Genomic DNA, 20,006 nt, shown 5'->3' with positions numbered 1-20,006 from the left:
GAAAAATATACTATCTTAAGTGAAAGAAGTAGATTATAAAACAATATTCACAGCAGGATTCCTAATGTATTATTTAAAAGGCAAGAAGGGTATACCGTAAATTGATAGTGGTGATTATCTCTGCGGGATGAGATTATGGATAATTTAAATTTCCTTCTTTTACTTTTCTGAAATTTTCAAGTTTCAACCATGAATATGCAGAACACTTTATTTATAAAAATCTCAAACATATTCAAAAGTAGAGAGAATGGAAAAATGAACCTGATGAATTCACCACCAGCTTTAACATTTTCAACACAGGGCCAATCTTGCCCATGGTACTCCTTCCTACTCCCTCCCCCAGGTTATTTTGAAGCAAATCTCAAACATCATATTTTATTTGCAAAAATTTCAGTGCTCTTCTCCAAAAGATATGGTCCTTTCTAAAAACCACAACCACAGTACCATTATCACACCTACATTTAAAAAATAACAAATTCTTCAATATCTTCAAATATCCATCTCGTCTATTTTGGCATTTCTCTGATTGTCTTAAACATTTTTGTTTTGTATCTTTCTTGTGTGTTCTTGGTTTTGCTTTTTTAATATATATATATATTGCATACTTGAATAAAGGTCCAAGTAAAGTTTATCTGTTGTGACTGGTTGATGTGTCTCATATCTCTTTTACCTGTAGGTTCCCTCTTTCCTGCTCCAACTCTTATTTTTTTTTTCATGCAATATTTTGTTGAAGAAATCAGATCATTTGCCTCCTAGGGTTTCCGATAGCCTTGATTTTGCATCTTTGTGATGGTCTTCTTCCTTTGTTTCTTGTAAATTCTTCATTATGTCTAGAAGCTTGATCAGATATAAGGTTTTGTTTGACTTTGTTTTTGTTGTGGGGTTAGGGGAGGTACAGAGCAACTTCACAGATGGTGGTGTTTACTTCTATCAGGAAAATTCAAAGTCTGGTGGACTTTCTTGTGATATTAGCAGACATTACCATTGCTACACCCATGAATCATTAGGAATTGCAGATTGGTGATGTTCTCTCATTCCTTTTTCACTTATTAGCTGGGATACTTCTGTAAAAGAGAATTTCACAAAGGAAAAAGAGAATGAATGCCTGATTCTTTCTTTTAATGACCCGTTTTAAAAATAATTAGGTGGTTTTCTAGCATTCTTTGGAAATGACTTAAATTTTTGTTTTGTTTTGGAGTACCATTATAAATTCCCAGAGGTAAAGATCCTTGACGTGCTTCAATCCATTGATAATCAGATTGTCTTACATTTTTGCAAGTGGGAGGCTCTTCGTGTCAACTTCTGAGTTCTTCTGACCTAACCCTAGTAGTCTTTGATAACTTCCATGCTTTTTGGTATGACAAGATATTTCAGGATCCTCTTATACATTTCCATCCCCAGGTCTGGGAATGAGTCTCTAAGAAGCCTCGATTTCTTTTAGTGGGACAATCTGTGTCCTAGGAGGTGGTGAATAAATGATTATTTTTAAAGATTTTATTTATTTCTTTGACAGAGAGAGACACAGCGAGAGAGGGAACACAAGCAGGAGGAGTGGGAGAGGGAGAAGCAGGCTTCCTGCTGAGCAGGGAGCCTGATGTGGGGCTCAATCCCAGAACCCTGGGATCTTGACCTGAGCTGAAGGCAGACGCCTAACGACTGAGCCACCCAGGTGCCCCAATAAATGATTTTTAATAAAAGGAATAGCAGACACTGGATGGTGCATAACAGCACAAAATGAATAAAATCATAACAGTGTCACAGCCCAGAACCCCTTTAGAGAAAGAGACATGGTGCCACACAACTCAACATGAATATCCACACCATATCACAGACATGACTCCCAGTCACCCAGAAAACTTAAACTCTGTTCAGCAAACTTATTTTACAAGGAAGTGTAAAACTTTAAAAAGATTGTATGTGTGGATAAGCCCTAGTTATCTGGAAAATTAATGTAGATAGATTGTTTAATTCACCTCAACAGTGGTTCTCAGGCTTATGCCGAGACTAGAATCATTTAGGGAGCTTGTCAAGATACCGATTTCTGGGCCCTACTCCAGACCATCTGAATCCAGGGAGGAGGGCTTGGAATTTGTATATTAAGAAGACTTCCAAGTGATCTGGAAGCAGGTGGTCCTAAAAGCTACCCTGTGGTGAACTCCGCCAGATAGATAGACAGACAGACAGACAGACAGATAAAGTAAGGGGAGGAGGAGAGATGCCTTTAAAGAGTACACATTGGTGTGGTGCCTGGGTGGCTCAGTCGTTAAGTGTCTGCCTTCGGCTCAGGTCATGATCCCAGGGTCCTGGGATCGACCCCTGCATCTGGCTCCCTGCTCCGCAGTAAGCCTGCTTCTCCCTCTCCCACTCCCCCTGCTTGTGTTCCCTCTCTTGCTGTGTCTCTCTGTGTCAAATAAATAAACAAAATCTTAAAAAAAAAATAAATAAAAAATTAAGAGTACACATTGGAGCATACTTTTGGGAACCAAATCACATTAAAAAAAAATCTAGTGATTCTCTTTTTCTGATTTCAAAAGGATTCTGTTCTCTGTGAAAATTTGAAATATAGAAAAACAAACAGAAGAAAATAACCACCTGCAATCCTATTCCCCAGACATAATGTCCATTAAGTTGATGTATAGCCTTCCAGCCTTCTTAAGGGCATTTCAATTGCTCTTTTTTGCTAGCAGACACCATCACTGACTTGCCTGGGGGCTCTCAGCTAGTAAGTGGGAGAGTCCACACTGGAACCCAGCTGCTGAATCCTGAACTTCATTATGTTCCAATTGAACAGAAACAGAGGAGCTTGCTGCCTGCCCTCGGCTCCCCCCTGCTCACCTCCCGCCCAGCATTACTTTACACGTGTCTATATTGCATTTTAAAAATTGACTGCAAAATTAAAAAACAATAATCTGTGTCTACCATCCGACTGTGGGCTTCTCAGCAGGGCAGGAAAATCATATTATTTATATCAGTATCCTCAAAACAAGACCTGGTGCTTAATAGTGGCTCAGTACCTGGGACAGGGTAGACACCCCAAAACTGTTTCTTCCAGGCACAATTAGGTCTCCATGGCTTCTAGTGGAACTGCACTTCAGGTGTCCTAGATTTTCCCAGACTGACCTGGTTTTCTCCCAAAGAAACAGTTTGTAGCATCCCAGAATTTGAGAAACAGGATACTTTCCTGAAAGCACGATGTGGGAATGGGTGAGGGTGTAACCTTCCAGACATTTCCTAATGAAGCAGCGCCCTTCCGCCCTGTTAATTTTCTGGAGGATGGGGAGCTGTCAGCGGCCAACACTCACAGGAGCTGAGTGATGGGGATACTGGCCTGGTAAAGGGGACCTGGGCAGAACTCAGAGCATGTGTACCACACCACATAAAATTAAAGGGCACCTGTATCATAGCTGGGAAGGTCCCAGTGTAGAGAATGGGATAGTGAATGCAGTATTTTAGGTGGTGGTTTATGGAATGTCTGTGAGGGGGAGGAGTCTGGAGGAAGGGGGACCAGATGGAAGTCTGTGGAAAAGCCTAGACATGGGGATGCATGGGAAGCTTGACAATGCTTGTGGTGACAGGAATGGTAAGGAAGGGTAAGAAAGGAAGGGTATGTAGAAGGAAGTGTCAATAGCCTGAGTTAGGTGGGATTGAGGAGAAGGAGGGGAAGAGGAACCTGGGGACCCGGGAGAAAAGCAGTACCAGGGCAGGCAGAGAGATTCAGGGCGAGGATGCTAGCTTGGTCCTTCCGTCAAGACCAAGAGAGCAATTCCCTAACACGAATGTTGGTGGGACTAGCTTCTCCTTTGCTTTTGTCCAGGGTATCCCTTGTTAAAGATAAGGACTTGCTGCTCAGATTTCAGCAAAAGGGGCATGAGAGGTGGAGGACAAAGCCCACGCGCCTCTTCTTCTCACAGAAACGCCAACCCAGCCACCTGCCCCATCAGCAGGGGCTTGGGGGAAGCTGCAAGACCCTTTCCTCTTTCAGGATCAAATTCACCCTCGACATGAGTCACGTTTCCAATTGTCTTTCTTTTCTGATAAGGGGTCCTCACTGGCTCCGCTGCCCTCCTTCCTTGGCAACAGATCGGTGGTGTGAGATTTAATTTCTCAAGAAAACTAAAAGAGACACAAAGATCCTCAGGCTCTATCTCACATGAGCCAAGAACTTCTTTGGGTGTAGAGGGTCAGTGCAGACAAAGGCACTCTGATCACTTGTGACAGTTTCTCTCTCTAATTATAGAAAGTATTTAACTATTGTTCTGTAATTGCTTGCTGCAGTTAGGTTCGAGCATTGTATTTTTTTTTTTTTTTTCTTTTTTTTTTTTTTTTGAAAAAAACCTTGTTGTCTGGTTTTTTTTTTTTTTTTTTTTTTTTTTTTTTTTTCTTTTTTTCCTGCTTTGGTCCACTGCCGTACCAGTCCCTGGCTATTCCTCTACATAACGGAAGGAGGTGGTATGGTCTTTCTGGAGAAGCCACTTTACCTCAGCAAATTGTTTCCGTGGCTTCCCCACCCCTCCCAGTCGCTTAACAGAGAAAGGGAATTAACATTTGTTGAGCATCTACTTAGTATTTGCCCGGCATTGTACGAAGCCCTTGCATAGGCTGTTTTATTCAATCCTTATAGCTAGCCTGAGAGGAGGTATTATTATCCCCAATTTACAGAAAAAGGATCTAAGGCGCAGGAAGGCCACAGCCAGTCAGGAGCTGAGCCAAGATTCAAACCCAGGGCTGTCAGACTCCATGTTGCCTCTCTTTCAGAGACGAAAAGGATTTTTTATAGACTGGCTAATAGAATATTGCTGTTGATGCACCTAGCACTGTGGGAGAATTGGGGAATCCTGCTTCCTTACCCTGAAAGTGCCGATCTCTAGGTCCCCAGCTAGTGGAAGGGCTTGGTGGGGAAGCCTGCAGGACTCCGATAGGAGGGGGGATTCCTGTGTTGTGGGGTTCCTGTGTTGAGGTCTGGGACTCCTGGGGCATGGAGAAATTTCTGATATCACAGCAGCAATGACAAGGAGGGAAACCACCTCCTCCCCACCAACGGGGGCTGCAGCCGTCAGGGTCCTACAGGGAATAGATGCATGTTCAACGCAGTGTTGCATGAATGAACTGCTTAGAGGAGGCACAGGCAGTTAAGGGACCTACCAAGTGGTGAGGAAGCAGCTGGGCGCTAGCACAGCCAAAAGCTGTCACTGCTCCCGGGTCTGAGGGGTTGCGGTGTGGGTGTTCCTGCAGCCCAGTGAGAGCTGGCGCTGGGCAGCAGGAAGGCAGCCTCTGCTGGAATGCAGACCCAAAGGGCAGGAGCATGCACAGGAAGCGGTGTATGTGTGTGTGCATATGTGTGCATGTGTGTGTGTGTGTGAGAGAGAGAGAGAGAGAGAGAGAGAACAGATATCTGAGCCTCTATCTCCCTGGGCCTCCCTGTCTCCTGCCCGTGCTTACCAGTGGCCAAACCCAACTGTAAGCTAGAGGACAGAGGAGCCCCAGGGATGCAGCCTGTGCTGGTCAGTCTCCTGGGCAGAGGGCAGGACAGAGAAGGGTGGAAAGAGGACCTGCAGCAGGGTACAGAGGATATTCAGCCCAGCGGCTTGCTCAACTGTGCCCTCGATGTCAGTCTAGGGAGGTTGGACATTGCTTACAGACGCAAAGAATCATGGAATGGAAATGCTGGAAGAGTCTTAGAGTTCTGCCCATAAAACTCCTTTACTTTATAAAAGAGGATCCTGAATCCCAGGGAGGAAAAATGACTGGTCCAAGGTCCAAGGTCAGCAGCCAACTAGTAGCATAGGCAGGACTGGAACCAGCTAACCAAACTCCCAATCCAGCCTGCCTCTTAACTGGGAGCTGTGGTCGATTAATGGTTGATAATAAAGCTGAGCCAGCTTGCCTATTTCCTGTTAAAACTGCTCAGAAACCTCAGGGCCATAGTTTACTTTGGCTCCAGACATTTGCCTCAGACGATTCTCTTTAAATACACCTATGATCAGTGTGGGCTGCTCATTCCAGAGCGTGGGCTCTGGAGTCAGACTCATGGGACAGAATTCCAGCTATGCCCTTACTGAGTGATCTTGGACAAGCTGCTTGACTTCTGTGCCTTAGTTTGCTCAGCTATAAAATGGGGATAATAATGGTATCTGTCTCATATATTGTGAAAGTTATATGAGAAAATATACTTAAAGCACTTAGACTAGCATCTGGCAATAATAAGTGCTTGATAAATGATAGTATATCTACTATTTATTAGCATATATAAATTTATGTGTGATAGATGTATACACACACACACACTCACACACACATATCTCTCCAGTAAACTGATTTAGAATTCTGGTTAAGAATTCATTTGGTTTTTACCCTGAGATATATCAGCTGTTTCTTGCAAGGCATTTTTCCTCTTCCTTATGACAAATAAGAAAACTGAAGAGTATGACAATTATAACTCAATAAAGCTGGAAAAAAAAGAAGAAAACCGAAGGGCCTGTGTGATGTGTTTTTTGTGGGATCCCTCAGCTAGTCAGAGGCAGATAAGAAATACCTGCTCTCCATGTCACTCCAGCTCCTGGGTTGGAAATGAATTCCGGATTACTCATATTGATTTACTTCCTCCCAGGTGTTAAAAAAAATCCCTTTAGACGTCCATCAAGTCCAGGCCAGTCTGACTATCCCATGGGGCAGGCTGAGCAGGTTTCCATCTCATGGTCATTGATACCTAGAAGTGTTCAGAGCCAGCAGGCCTTGCTCTGTCTTCAATCTTAGTTTCTGCTCTTAGACCCTAGCACACAAATGCATATGGCATATGGATTGGTCTGCAGATTCTCTGGGAAATGCTCAGCTGCCCTCTGGGGATAGCTGGACACCGACCTTCTGGTCCTGGGTCTGGGTCGACACTCTGTCCTGGGCAGGTGTTAATAACACAAGCTCCGGCCCTCCAGCTCACGCTTCCTTCTATGGCTGTGACTCCTGCAGGGCGTTGCTCACCTTTGGAATACTGCGAACCAAATACAGATTTTCTGCTTCCTCTACTACAGGCCTTAAGGCTTTTCCCTTCTGCAAAGAACACAGTTCCCTTATTACTCCCTCCGCAGTAATCTTTTCTCATTACCTTAAGCAAGAACCTTGCACTTTGGATTCTCTTGCTTTTCCTCTGGTTGGGTGCTGTCTGATGCTTCCTCCCAGATGGTCCACTTCGAGGACAAGACACACAGCATCCTGCATGAACACTTCTCTTGGACAGCATTCTGAATACTCAGCTTACCAACTCCCGGCCCTGTTGCCTCAGAAACTCAACTGGGACTTTGGCAGGTTCTGAGATAAGTTAGCTGCTTCCCTCTGTGGCTTTGGTTGCTCAGTGCTTTTGCTATGTAGCTTCTTTGGTCACATCCCATCTCAACAAAACCCTTCAATAGCTTCCAAGTGCACTTGGACTAAAATCCAAACACTCCAAGTGAGCGCTCTGAGGCCCTGTGTGACCAGGCCCCTACATGCCTCTCCTACCTCCTCCCACACCATTCTCTCTGCCTCAGTTACACGGGGCTCCTCTCTGTTCCTCAAACATGCCAGACTCTTTCCTACCCCATGGGTCTTTGCACTTGCTGTTCCCTCTGCTTGGGGCATACTTCCTCAACTTCCCCATGGCTGGCTTGTTCATCCATCAGGTTGCAGTTTCCTCAAAGACGCCTTGCCTGACTTCTCTATCTAAACACTGTCTTGGGCCTCTGTTTAGTTAGTCTTTATCACACACCCCTGCTTCTTTCCTTTACAGGGTTTATTACATTATGCAACTATCCTGTTGTTTCTTTGCTTCTCTCTTGTCTGTCTCCTTTCTAGGCACTGAGGATATAAATCCCTGCTCTCATGAACCTTACGTTCTAGTGGAGGAGACAGATAAAAGCCATCTAAACAAACGAATAATATAATTTCAAGTACTGATGAGTGCTACAACAATAAAGCAGTGTAAGGGGATAGAGTGTGTCTCAGGGAATGTGGTGGGGTGGTGGTGGTTAGATAAGAGTAGTCAGGGATGGCCTCTCTGGAGGGGTGACATTGGAACAGAGAACAGATTGCTGGGTTGAAGCAGACCTTTGAAATTATAGGGGAACAGCAAGTGTGAGGGCCTCTTAGTAGCAGCCAGTTTGGCAGGTAAACACACCCCATCTCACCTGATCCTCGTAAGAACCTCTGAGGTAGGTAGGACAGATAATAGTTAATACCTTTTATCAAGACGGAAACTACCATTTTATCACTGGTAAATCAAGAAGGAAGATCAAGCTTTGCCAAATTAGAAAACTTGCTTTTAAAAATAAATAAATAAATAATTATTTTTTATTAACATATACTGTATTATTGGTTTCAGAGGTAGAATATGTTTGTTTATTTTTAAAAAAGATTTTATTTATTTATTTGACAGAGAGAGACACAGCGAGAGAGGGAACACAAGCAGGGGGAGTGGGAGAGGGAGAAGCAGGCTTCCTGCGGAGCAGGGAGCCCGATGTGGGGCTCGACCCAGGACCCGAGACCATGACCTGAGCCAAAGGTAGACGCTTAACGACTGAGCCACCCAGGCGCCCCTCAGAGGTAGAATTTAGTGATTCATCAGTTGCATAAAACTTTAAGTCACACAGTTGAAACAAGACTCTTTGACTCTAAATCAGTGGTGTCTAACCTTGCATAGGCATTGAAACCCTCTGCGGAGCTCTACAAAATAGTCACACCTGGGTCCTGCCCACCAGGGTGCGGCCCAAGAGGATTGTTGTTATTGTTTTAAAGATTTTATTTAGGGGCGCCTGGGTGGCTCAGTCTTTAAGCGACTGCCTTCTTCGGCTCAGGTCATGGTCCCAAGGTCCTGGGATCGAGCCCCGCATTGGGCTCCTTGCTCAGCGGGAAGCCTGTTTCTCCCTCTCCCACTCCCCCTGCTTGTGTTCCCTCTCTCGCTGTGTCTCTCTGTCACATAAATAAAAATCTTTAAAAAAAAATAAGGATTTTATTCATTTATTTGAAAGAGAGAGCCCACCTGTGTGTTTGTGCACATGCGGGGAGAGGGGCAGAGGAACAAGCAGACTCCCTCTCTGAGCGGGGAGCCAGACACAGGGCTCCATCCCAGGACCCTGAAATCATGACCTGAACTGAAGGCAGATACTTAACCCACTGAGCCCGCCAGGTACTCCCCAGGAGGGCTGTTAAAACTCTCCAGGTGATTCTCACCTGCCTGACAACCACTGCTTTCAATCCACCAGCTTTTCACTACATGAACTGCCTCCTTGAGAGAGCTTTTCCACTAAGCTGCCCATTAAAATCACTGAGGGAGCTTTCTAAGGACTATGGAGGTCCAGATCCCAGACTAGACTCTAAAGTCAGAATTTCTGGGGCTTGTTTATAAGCGCCTTATTTGCCTATCTGCGTTGGAGCCTCCCACATTTATTTTTTGATTTTTTTCTATCTGCTGTTGTCTCTTCATTTGTTCCCTTTGGGTTTTATGACTTTTTTTTTATTCCTTTCCTGTCCTTTTCATGGGATTTTAGGAAGGAGTGGATTTAAATGAGTGTACTCGACATACCATGTTGAACTTGAAGGGTTAAAAATTAAAATTTAATAAGTGTTTAAATGATTAAATTTTAATTATAAAAGTTATACACACATTCATTGTAAAAAAAATTCAAATATTATAAAAGGGCACAGGGTGTAAACCGAAAGTTCTCTAACCACCCCTTCCCCTATTTCCATTCCGCAGGGTAACTGCTAGCTTGCTAGTAACATTTTCATAGTTAAACTTAGGGTGCAATTAGAGTAACCATATTAAGTTTTTAATATATTTGTTCTGTCTTCTCTCTGGTTTTAAACTTCCCATTTTAATTTAAATATCCTTTATGTCTTTTACTGCATCTTTATGTTTTTTTATATGATTTTTTTTTGTTGCGAACAACCTTCTCCAGGGGAGCCCCTATTCAGCCTTTAATGCCCAGCCTCCAAGTCAGTTCTTAGTTTATGGAGCATTTCAGAATCTCCTGGGCAAAATTACTGTTCCCTTCTTTGTGTTCCTATACCTCTTTGTTCATACCTCCAGCTCACACTTCTCACACTGCTTGAAAATTATTTATGTTCCTATCTTAGCACGTATACACCATAAACTTGAGACAGTGGCAGGGGAGGGGGGCTGTATTAGGCAATTCTACACCACTGTTGTCTCTGTGCATCAATTGTCTTAGTCTGTGGCGTGTCTTTTTATGCCCTTCAATGAAGAGAAGTTGTTGAATTTAATGCAGTCCAAATGTATCAAAGTTTTGCATATAGTTTGTACTTGTGTCATTTAATAAACCTTACCCTGAGATCACAGGATGTTTTCCTTTATTTTCTTTTAAAATTTCTGATTTTGTTTTTTCCCTTGAAAGTCTTTAATCTACCTGGAATTAGTTTTTGTCTGGGGGGTGAATGAGGGATCCAACAGATAACTAGTTGCTGCAGCTCATATACTGAATGATGTGTCTTTCCCCATTGATCTATAATGCCAGCTCAGTCATATATCAAGATCCCACATATGCCTGGATCTGTTTCTGGGTTCTCTAAGCTGATTTCTTTCCCCCCTTCTGCCTATCCTTATACTAATACCAAATGGCCTTAAGTCTTACAGCATTATAATAAATATTGATGTACGAAAGGCCAAGTCTTCGAAACACGTTAGTTACTCCCTTCAGGAGTGTTTTGGCAATGCTTTACATTTTGTTTTTGCATATAAATTTTATTTTATTTTATTTTATCTTTTAAAGATTTTATTTATTATTTAACAGAGAGAGAGACAGTGAGAGAGGGAACACAAGCAGGGAGAGTGGGAGAGGGAGAAGCAGGCTTCCTACCGAGCAGGGAGCCCGATGTGAGACTTGATCCCAGGAACCTGGGATCATGACCTGAGCCAAAGGCAGACGCTTAACGACTGAGCCACCCAGGCGCCCTTTGCATATAAATTTTAGATTAGCTTGTGACAGTCCAGAAAAAATCCTGTTGGAAATTTGATTGCAATTGTATTGAATTGATAGATGAATTTCTCCCAACTCTGTTCCCTCAAGAAGTACCTCAAGAGATATTTGTGAAATGAGTGAACGTCTGATGAATGTCTCTAAAGTACATCTTATAAACATGTGAAACAGATCAATGAATGAACGAATGGGGGCCAGAGATAACTAAGATTAATCAGCACATTCTCACCATTCGGCAACTGTCAGTAAATGTATTTCTCGCTTACTTGTTCTAATACCTTATTTAAAATACACAAACCGACAACTTCATCCTCCACTGAACACGAATCCATGCCTCCTTCGGAAAGACTATTGAAAACAAATTTCAGGAGGACTCTGTCCGCAGCCGGGCAAAGAAACAAGGCTATCTGACAGGTAAGGTGTCTTGACCTCTCTGACTCGGATGGAGAGGTCCAGGGGGAGCGCGGGTTCCGCGGCTCTGGTGCCCGCGGCTTAGGGAACCACGGACTACAAGTCCCGCCAGGCCGCGCGGCGCCTCCGCTTCATTAGGCGCAATCAGTGGGTGGCGGAAAGCAAAGTCCCTGTGAACCCCGTCATCCGCGTGCGGTGTGGAACCTGGCGCCACGTCCCTGCGTCCCTTGGGGTGAGTAGGGCAGGCGCGCCGGGGCCGCACCGCGCGTGGAGCGCGGGGGAGGCGGTGTAGACGCGCCGGGCGCCTGCCTCCGCTCAGGCCGTGGGGAGGGAACCCCCGGCCTGTGACCTTGTCACCGGGGCCGGTGCGTGGCCACGTGACCCGCAGGGCCCCGCCCCCTCTGCGGAGACTCTCCAGCCCGGCTCAGCAGTGGGCGGAAGCGCGGACTGGCTGCTCGGGTGGCGCGGTCTCGCGCGTAGGAAGGGCTGGAGCTGGACCAGGGGGCATCAGGTGGCTCACCCAGGCGACTTCTCCTTAGGCGGTCTACGGGCCCCGAGGCGCGCGCCGCGGGGGGCTGGGCGTGGTCTGGACGAGAGCAGGGGGCGCAGACGAAACCCCTACGCTCCGCCTGGACTCGCGGCGTGCCGCAAGAGCGCTCCGGATCTCCCCCACCTTGCCGGGCCCTGCACTTCCAGTTCTCCCTAAAAACGTGCAGATGACAGCTGTGTATGGAGAGCAACCTATGGGAGACAGCACAGCTCTGTCCCCAGGTTAAGTGGCGTTTACTTCCCACTAGGTAGGAAGTCAAGCAATTCAAGTATTTATTGATCCCGTCCATGATAATTGGCACTTAGTGTGTGCTCAAGAGATATTTGCCGAGTTGAAAGTGAATTAGACTTATCTGTGCCTTTTTCTTTAAGCGTTTTCTTATTGCACAGCTTCTCAAACTGCATTAGAATCACCTGGAGGGCTTGTTAGCATACGGAATGCTGGACCCCATCCTCAAAGTTTATGATTCACCAGCTCTGGGGTGGGGAGCAAGAATTTGCATTTCTAACATGCTCCTGGGAGAGAGAGAAATGCTGTCCGGAACATATTTTGAGTACTATTGCTTTATAGGAAAAAAGTCCTGTGAACTTACAGCACCAGCTCTTTTTTCACACCGGGTTATGGGCCTTTGTGTTCTTGTTTGCCAGTTTAACTTTTTGTAGTGATGGTAAACATGTGCATATTACTGTGTACACTTGTCTCTTTCTCAACAGCCCTCACAGATGTAAGATTTGACCTCTGCTGGGAGAGCTTGCATTTTATTCCTTCCTGATATATACATTTTCTTGTCAGACAGGGGACCTATAAGATAAAAATAGTGCTTGGTTCTGGCATCCATTCCCCCACTCCCTGCTCAATCCCCTGGCCCCCAACTCACTCACTAAATTTCCTGGGTTTAGATTTTTGTGTCAGGGATTCCAGTGACCCATCTCTTACCTGCCACGTGCTCTTTGTGTTTGGTTTTCCACTGTTTGCCCTGAGTCCCCACTTTCCCAGGATGAAGTGAATGGAGAATTTCTATTCCTTGCCTGGGTGAGATTTATTTTCTCTGTCTGCTCTGGGACCTTGGCATCAGCCAGGGATTCCTTTATTTAATCAATATTGATTCAGCCGCCTCCTGGGCGTCGAACCCTAGGAAAGGGAGTTTGATTACATTTGGACAGCATCATTGGTGGTAGTGCAGGTTAGAAACCTGATCAGGCCAACTATATGGTCCCTGGGCATTGACTCTGCATCTTTCCAGACTTGAGACACGATGGTATCAACTACCTTGTTTGCTTTTTAACCACATCACAAAACATTTTCAGGTTTCCCTGAAAACCTGATCACTCTTATTGGGTCTTTTCCAGTCTTAGGAGCGGAGCAGACCAGAAGAAATAATGCTCAATTTCTCTAATAGCCTATTTAGGAAATGGGAGGAGGCTGTGGACACTTATGGGATTGATGGAATTAGAGCCCAAATTGCCTTTCCTCTGGCCATTCTCACCTGTGCACCAAGCAGGGAAAGGTGATTCCATGCATCTTGTCCTGGGATGTGGCATGGGGAGGGGTCTGCGGATGGGTGGTAACTGATAGGCATAGCCACTTATTGGCCCACCACAAACAGTAAGTGCTTGGTTCCCCATTTAGTTGTGTCCAGGGGATGGACGTTTCATTTGACCATCAACTACCCATTTGTAGGACTTTCCACACTTGCATTTCGCCTCATTTCATCACCCGCTGGGGTGTTCCCTTATGGTCCAGCAAGATGGATTCCATTCTTCTCATGGATCTGACAATAACACAGCCCTCCTAAATGTTTCCTAGACTAGAATGGGTTGTTTCTGGTGAGGTGCTTTGGTTGATACTCTGCCATGTTGATTTCCAGGGCTCTAGGCAGTGTCTTCTACATGCCGCCATTGTTTGGGCCTGATAGAGGGTCAGAAATCAAAGTCGCTGTGCACAGTGACTGACACGGTTACCCGTGACCAGTGGTAAGAACACTGGTGAACAAGTCCGCTCTGCGAGTCCGTGAAGGAGGTCATGTGCCATAGACAGGCTCAAGCTCTAATGCTGCCATTTACTAGCTGAGTCACCTGGGAAGAATCTCTCACCCCCTCTGCTCCTTCCTTTTCTTATATATGCCTGCGGATGATAATAATATCTGTCTCATCTTCCTGGGTTGTGTGGAGATTCTAAGGAGATAATGAGTGCAAAGGCTTTGTAAAGGTTAGTTGTTGCTAATATTGTTATCTGACGTTTAGGTTTTAGGGTCTTGGTGTCCTCAAGCTCCCTTCCCCTCCCCAAAAGTGTGTGTGCTTCTGTGAGAGGTAACTCAGGTGAAAGTCAGACAAGTAAACAGAACAGGGCAGGTGATTCATTAGCAAAGGGTTTAATAATGAAAGGTGTTTTTCATCGACAGACATATTTCACGGCTGACAGGGTCTTTTAAAATACCCCGAGGGAAGCGACTCATTTGCATGTTAAAGACTCACTGACACCTTATGGAAAACCCCAGCTCCAATCTATTTAGACATACTTTGGCTCCTATATCATCTATTTTATGTTTTTCAATTTCCACCTTTTTTATTACTGAGGACATTTGCATGAAAACCGGGTCTTGGGAATTGTGTCCGCTTGGCTGAGGCTTCCCCTCCCAGGGGAAGTGATCTCAAGACTAGGGGTGGCCTCCTTGCCCACAGGGACAGGCCTGGAGGACGGTGCATGAGGAAGATGGGATTTAAAAGAGGCAAGAGCTGGGAGGTGGTGCTGGGGGTGCCTGGGGGAGGATGGCATCCAATTGACAGTCCTGGGGTGATTCTTACCTGGGGACCTGTGTTGTTACTGATTCAGCGCAGGCCTCATGGGGTACCGTTTCTCCCTTGATTCATTCAGTAAACGCTTTTGGGGCTCCTACTATGCTAAGGCGGGTTTGGCAAACCATAGCCACTGGGCCACTTCTGGCCACACCCATCACTTTATATATTGTCTAGGCCTGCCCTATATAGGCCAATGCCTTGGGTCTTCATCTGAGTGAGGTGGGAGCCATTAGAGAGTTGAGAGCAGGGAAATACATAATTGGGCTGAAGTTTCCATGTTGAGAATAGATGGGGGGAAAATTCACTCTTTTACTCATTCAATCATGTATTTGTTAGCAGACTTATTAATTAGTTATGTAATATGTTAACAAATTCTGCCCTTTGCATGTAGTAGAAGAGGCAGATACAGGACCAGATCCTTAGAGAAAAAAGCAGTGTATAATAAGACCAGATAGGAAGGAGCAACTCATTCTAAGTGGTTGGCTCACAGAAGGCTTCAGAGAGGGATGGGGTGGGGGGGTTGAGTGTGGAGAGGTATTTGGGAGATGAAGCTGGCAAGTTTGGGTTGGGATGAGTAGGGTGGGTCTTGAATGCCTTGCTAGAGAATTTGGACATTTTCGTCAGTGGAGGGGATGTGGGATAATATGTGTGCACGTGAAGGTTGGGGTGATAATGACCTGGGTGGAGAGTCAAAGTCGGATGGGATGTGGGGAAATGGGTTTGGAATGGGGAACGGCTGGGCAGTTCAGGCAAGACAGGATGGCCTTCCTCCCCTGCTTTATTAATTGTACAAGGTTTTGCCAAATCCTGGTCTCCCAGGTGCTAAGAGTTCTTCTATATCAGCTCGTCAGTGTTTCTGGGAAGAAGAAATGAAGTTTAAAATAACAGTAAGGAAAAGAGGTCTTATTTGCTGAATATGTTAGGCATTATGTTAAAGCAGCATCTCATTTAATACAGTGACCCTAGGACTGAGGTACTGTCAAGAACTCCCTTTTGTAGGTAATTACATGGGAGGCTCCAAGAGGTTGTGACTTGCTCAAGGTCACACAGCTGGTGAGCATTAGAGCAGGATTCTTCCTGGCTCCAGAGGCTGAGTTCCTGGCCACCAGTGGCTCCATATAACCTTATTAATGTGGGCTTCTCTGAAGGCCCCACAGGGAAGGTCCCTGGATCACCTCTCATGGACTTTCTTGCACCGATGATTTTTTTTTTTTTTAAGATTTTATTTATTTATTTGACAGAGAGAGATACAGCGAGAGAGGGAACACAAGCAGGGGGAGTGGGAGAAGGAGAAGCAGGCTTCCTGCCGAGGAGGGAGCCCGATGTGGGGCTCGATCCCAGGACCCTGGGATCATGACCTGAGCCGAAGGCAGACGCTTAACGACTGAGCCACCCAGGCGCCCCTGCACTGATGATCTTGAAGAAGGAAGATGTATAAGGAGCTGAGGGCACCCAGCCCAACGTAAGGCCTGCTTCCAGGTCCAGTTGGGAACCCTCTGTCTTGGTGGGACAAGGTGGAAGGTGAACCGAGCATGCTGCCCTTTTTGATAGAAAACACTATGGCTGAGGGTATAGAGAGCAAAGTGAAAAGATAGGGTTAGGTGGGGGCCTGCCAGGATGTTAGAAGTGAGGCCTGCAGAAGTCCTTCAGAAGTTGACAGGCAAGGGAGGAAATAAGGTCCTTTACCAAAGCATGGCATTGGGAGAGGAAATAATTAATAGCAGTCATAATAATAATTATAATAATAAGAGATGAGTGGTGGTGGTAATAGCAGTTGCTACTGTGTTCTTACTGTGTAGGTGGCACCTAGCCATACATTTTGCATGATTTCCTCATCCCTCACCACCCCATCTAGTAGACACTGCTGTCATCATCCCCATTTTATAGACAAGGTCATAAGAGTCAGAGAGAGTTAGTAATTTGCCTGCTTACCCAGTTGGTAAGTGAGTAGAGGGGCTCAAACCCAGGCCTGCTGGAGTGTATGTTCTCAACCACCATGTCTTTTGTCTGGAAGGAACTCTTGGCTTATTAAAATGTTGGCAGAAAAAAAAAAAAGCTGGCAGAATGATGTGGGGATAGGGAGGTTTTCATAAATAAAGAGAATACTAAAAAAAAGAATATAAAGTCCATTCTACAAAGCAGGATTTTAATTTCTTTTTATTTACAAACCCCTTTCTTGCAGAGTTAGGAACTAAACCCAGGAGCTGGGCCAGAGCATTTGTGTTTAGGGGAACAAATGAGTTTCTTACATTATTTCTTTAAAAATAATTGTTTGCAGTCACTCTTGAGGGGTAATCACAGATACCTGGGGTTGGGAGTAGGTATGATAAAACTGGAAGGCTTGTTTTTTGGGCATGGTTTCACTGATGGATTTGAACACATGCAGCCTCTTTAGTAAAAAGTAAATATTTAGAAGAATGGTTCTCAAACGTTAGCTTGCATAAAAATCACCCATTATGTTATTAGAATGCAGGTTCCTGGGTCCCACCCCCCAAGTTGGTAATTCAGTGGGCCAACAGGTAGACCTCAGAATCTACAATTTTTGTGTGTTTTTTTAAAAAAAATTAAATGGAGGTATATTGACATATATTAGTTTCAGGAATACAATGTAGTGGCTCAATTTCTGTATACATTGTTAAATGTAACTACAGTAAGTCTAATCTCCCTCACCACACATAGTTACAAATTTTTTTTCTTGTGATGAGAACTTTTAGGATTTACTTTTAGTTAATTTCAAATATTTAATAAAATATTATTAATTATAATCCATGCCATACATTACTTCTCCATGACTTATTTATTTTATAACTAGAAGTTTGTACCTGTTGGTCCCCTTCACCCATTTTGCCCACCCCCACCAATCTGTTCTTTGTATCTGTGAGTTTGTTTTTTGTTTTTGTTTGTTTTTTAGGTTCCACATACAAGTGCGATCATATGGTATTTGTCTTTCTCTCTCTGACTTACTTCATTCAGCATAATACCCTCCAGGTCCAATCCATGGTGTCACAAATGGCAAGATTTCACTCTTTTTTATGGCTGAATTGTATTCCATTATATTCACCTATGTATCACATTTTCTTTATCCATTCATCCATTGATGGACATTTAGGTTGTTTCCATATCTTGGTTATTGTAAATAATGTTGCAGTGAACATGTGAATGCATATATCTTTTTGAGTTAGTGTTTTTGTTTTCTTTGGATAAATACCCAGAAGTGGAATTGTTGGATCATATGGTAGTCCTATTTTTAAGTTTTTGAGGACCCTCCATACTGTTTTCCTGAGTGGCTGCACCAATTTACATTCCTGTCAACAGTTCACAAGGCTTCCCTTTTTTTCATATCCTTGCCAACACTGGTTATTTCTTGTCTTTTTGATACGAGCCATTCTAGCAGGTGTGAAGTGATATGTCATTATAGTTGAAATTTGCATTTCCCTGATGATTACTGATGTTGAGCATCTTTTGGTGTTCCTGTTGCCCATTTATATGCCTTTCCTGGAAAATGTTTATTCAGATCTTCTGCCCATATTTTAATATATATTTTTAAAACTATTGTGTTGTATGAGTTCTTTATATATCTTGGATACTAACCCCTTATCAGATGTATGATTTAGAAATATTTTTTCCCATCTAGTAGTTTGCCTTTTCATTTTATTGATGGTTTCCTTTGCTCTGTGGGAACTTTTTAGTTTAACGTAGTCCCATTTGTTTATTTTTGCTTTTGTTGCTTTCACTGTTGGTGTCATATTCAAAAAGTCATTGCCGAGACCTATGTCAAGGAGATTACTGCCTATGTTTTCTTCTAGGAGTTTTATGTTTTCAAATCTTATGTTCAAGTCTTTAACCCATTTTGAGTTAGTTTTTGTGTATGATATAAGGGTCTAGTTTCATTCTCTTGCATGTAGTCATCTGGTTTTGCCAACACCATTTATTGAAAAGACTGTTCTTTCCCCATTGTATATTCTTGGCCTCTTTGTTGTAAATTAATTGCCCATATGTGCATGGGTTTATTTCTGGACTCTGTTGGGTTTCATTGATGTATGTGTCTGTTTTTATGCCACTGCCTTACTGTTTTGATTACTACAGTTTTGTAATATAGTAATATAATCAGAGACCATGATACTTGCAGCTTTGTTCTTCTTCCTCAAGATTGCTTTGACTATTCTGGGTCTTTTGTGGTTACATACAAATTTTGGGGTAGTTTGTTCTATTTCTGTGAAAAATGCCATTGGAATTTTGATAGGGATTCCATTGAATCTGTAGACTGCTTTGGGTAATATGGAAATTTTAACAATATTCTTCCAATCTGTGAACACAGAATATCTTTCTGTTTATTAGTGTCTTTAATTTTTTCATTAATGTCTCATAATTTTCAGTGTACAGGTCTTTCACCTCCTTGGTTAAATTTATTCTTAGGTATTTTATTTTCGATGCAATTATAAATGGGATTGTTTTCTTAATTTCTCCTTCTGATTATTCATTATTAATGTATAGAAACATAACAGATTTTTGTATGCTGATTTTGTATCCTGCAACTTTACTGAATTTGTTTATTCTAACAGTTTTTTTGGTGGATTGTTCAGGGCTTTCTGTATATAAATGTCATCTGCAAATAGTGATAGTTTTACTTTTTCCTTCCCAATTTGGGTGGCTTTTATTTCTTTTTCTTGCCTATTGCTCTGGCTAGGGCTTCCAGTACTATGTTCAATAAAAGAGGTGAGAGTAGACATCCTTGTCCTATTCCTGATGTTAGAGGAAACCTTTCACCAGTGAGTATGCTGTTAGCTGTGGGCTTGTCATATATGGTCTTTATTATGTTGAGGTATGTTCCCCTATACCTACTTTGTTGAGAGTTTTCAATCATAAATGGGTATGGAATTTTGTCAAATGCCTTTTCTACATTTTTTGAGATGATTATGTGATTTTTATCCTTCATTTTGTTAATGTGGTATAAGAAATCTGCATTTTTGAAATGGAAGAAGATAATAAAATTAAATCTAAATGCATAAGTTATATTAAATGCAAACAAAAAAAATCAAGTATATGGGGCGCCTGGGTGGCTCAGTCATTAAGCGTCTGCCTTCGGCTCAGGTCATGATCCCAGGGTCCTGTGATCGAGCCCTGCATCGGGCTCCCTGCTCAGCGGGGAGCCTGCTTCTCCCTCTCCCACTCCCTCTGCTTGTGTTCCCTCTCTCGATATATATCTGTCAAATAAATAAACAAAATCTTTAAAAAAAAATCAAGTATATGTTGTTTAGAGAAATAGTATAAAATTTAAGCTCA

General features: G+C 43.6%; 1 protein-coding gene across 1 annotated transcript in view; it reads left to right on the top strand.

The window, feature by feature from the left end:
- The first annotated feature begins 11,587 nt into the window (after window positions 1–11,587).
- ADCK1 (aarF domain containing kinase 1) overlaps window positions 11,588–20,006 on the top strand; it is a 115,878-nt gene continuing 107,459 nt past the window's right edge. The window contains exon 1 of the mRNA XM_021679913.2: window positions 11,588–11,607. The gene's annotated coding sequence lies outside the window, so the exon portion shown is untranslated. The remainder of the gene's footprint in view (window positions 11,608–20,006) is intronic.

The sequence above is a fragment of the Neomonachus schauinslandi genome, chromosome 9, assembly GCF_002201575.2.
Source record: "Neomonachus schauinslandi chromosome 9, ASM220157v2, whole genome shotgun sequence".
Lineage (NCBI taxonomy): Eukaryota > Metazoa > Chordata > Mammalia > Carnivora > Phocidae > Neomonachus > Neomonachus schauinslandi.
Note: the sequence above shows the minus strand (reverse complement) of the source record. Positions and strands in the feature narration are given on the sequence as shown.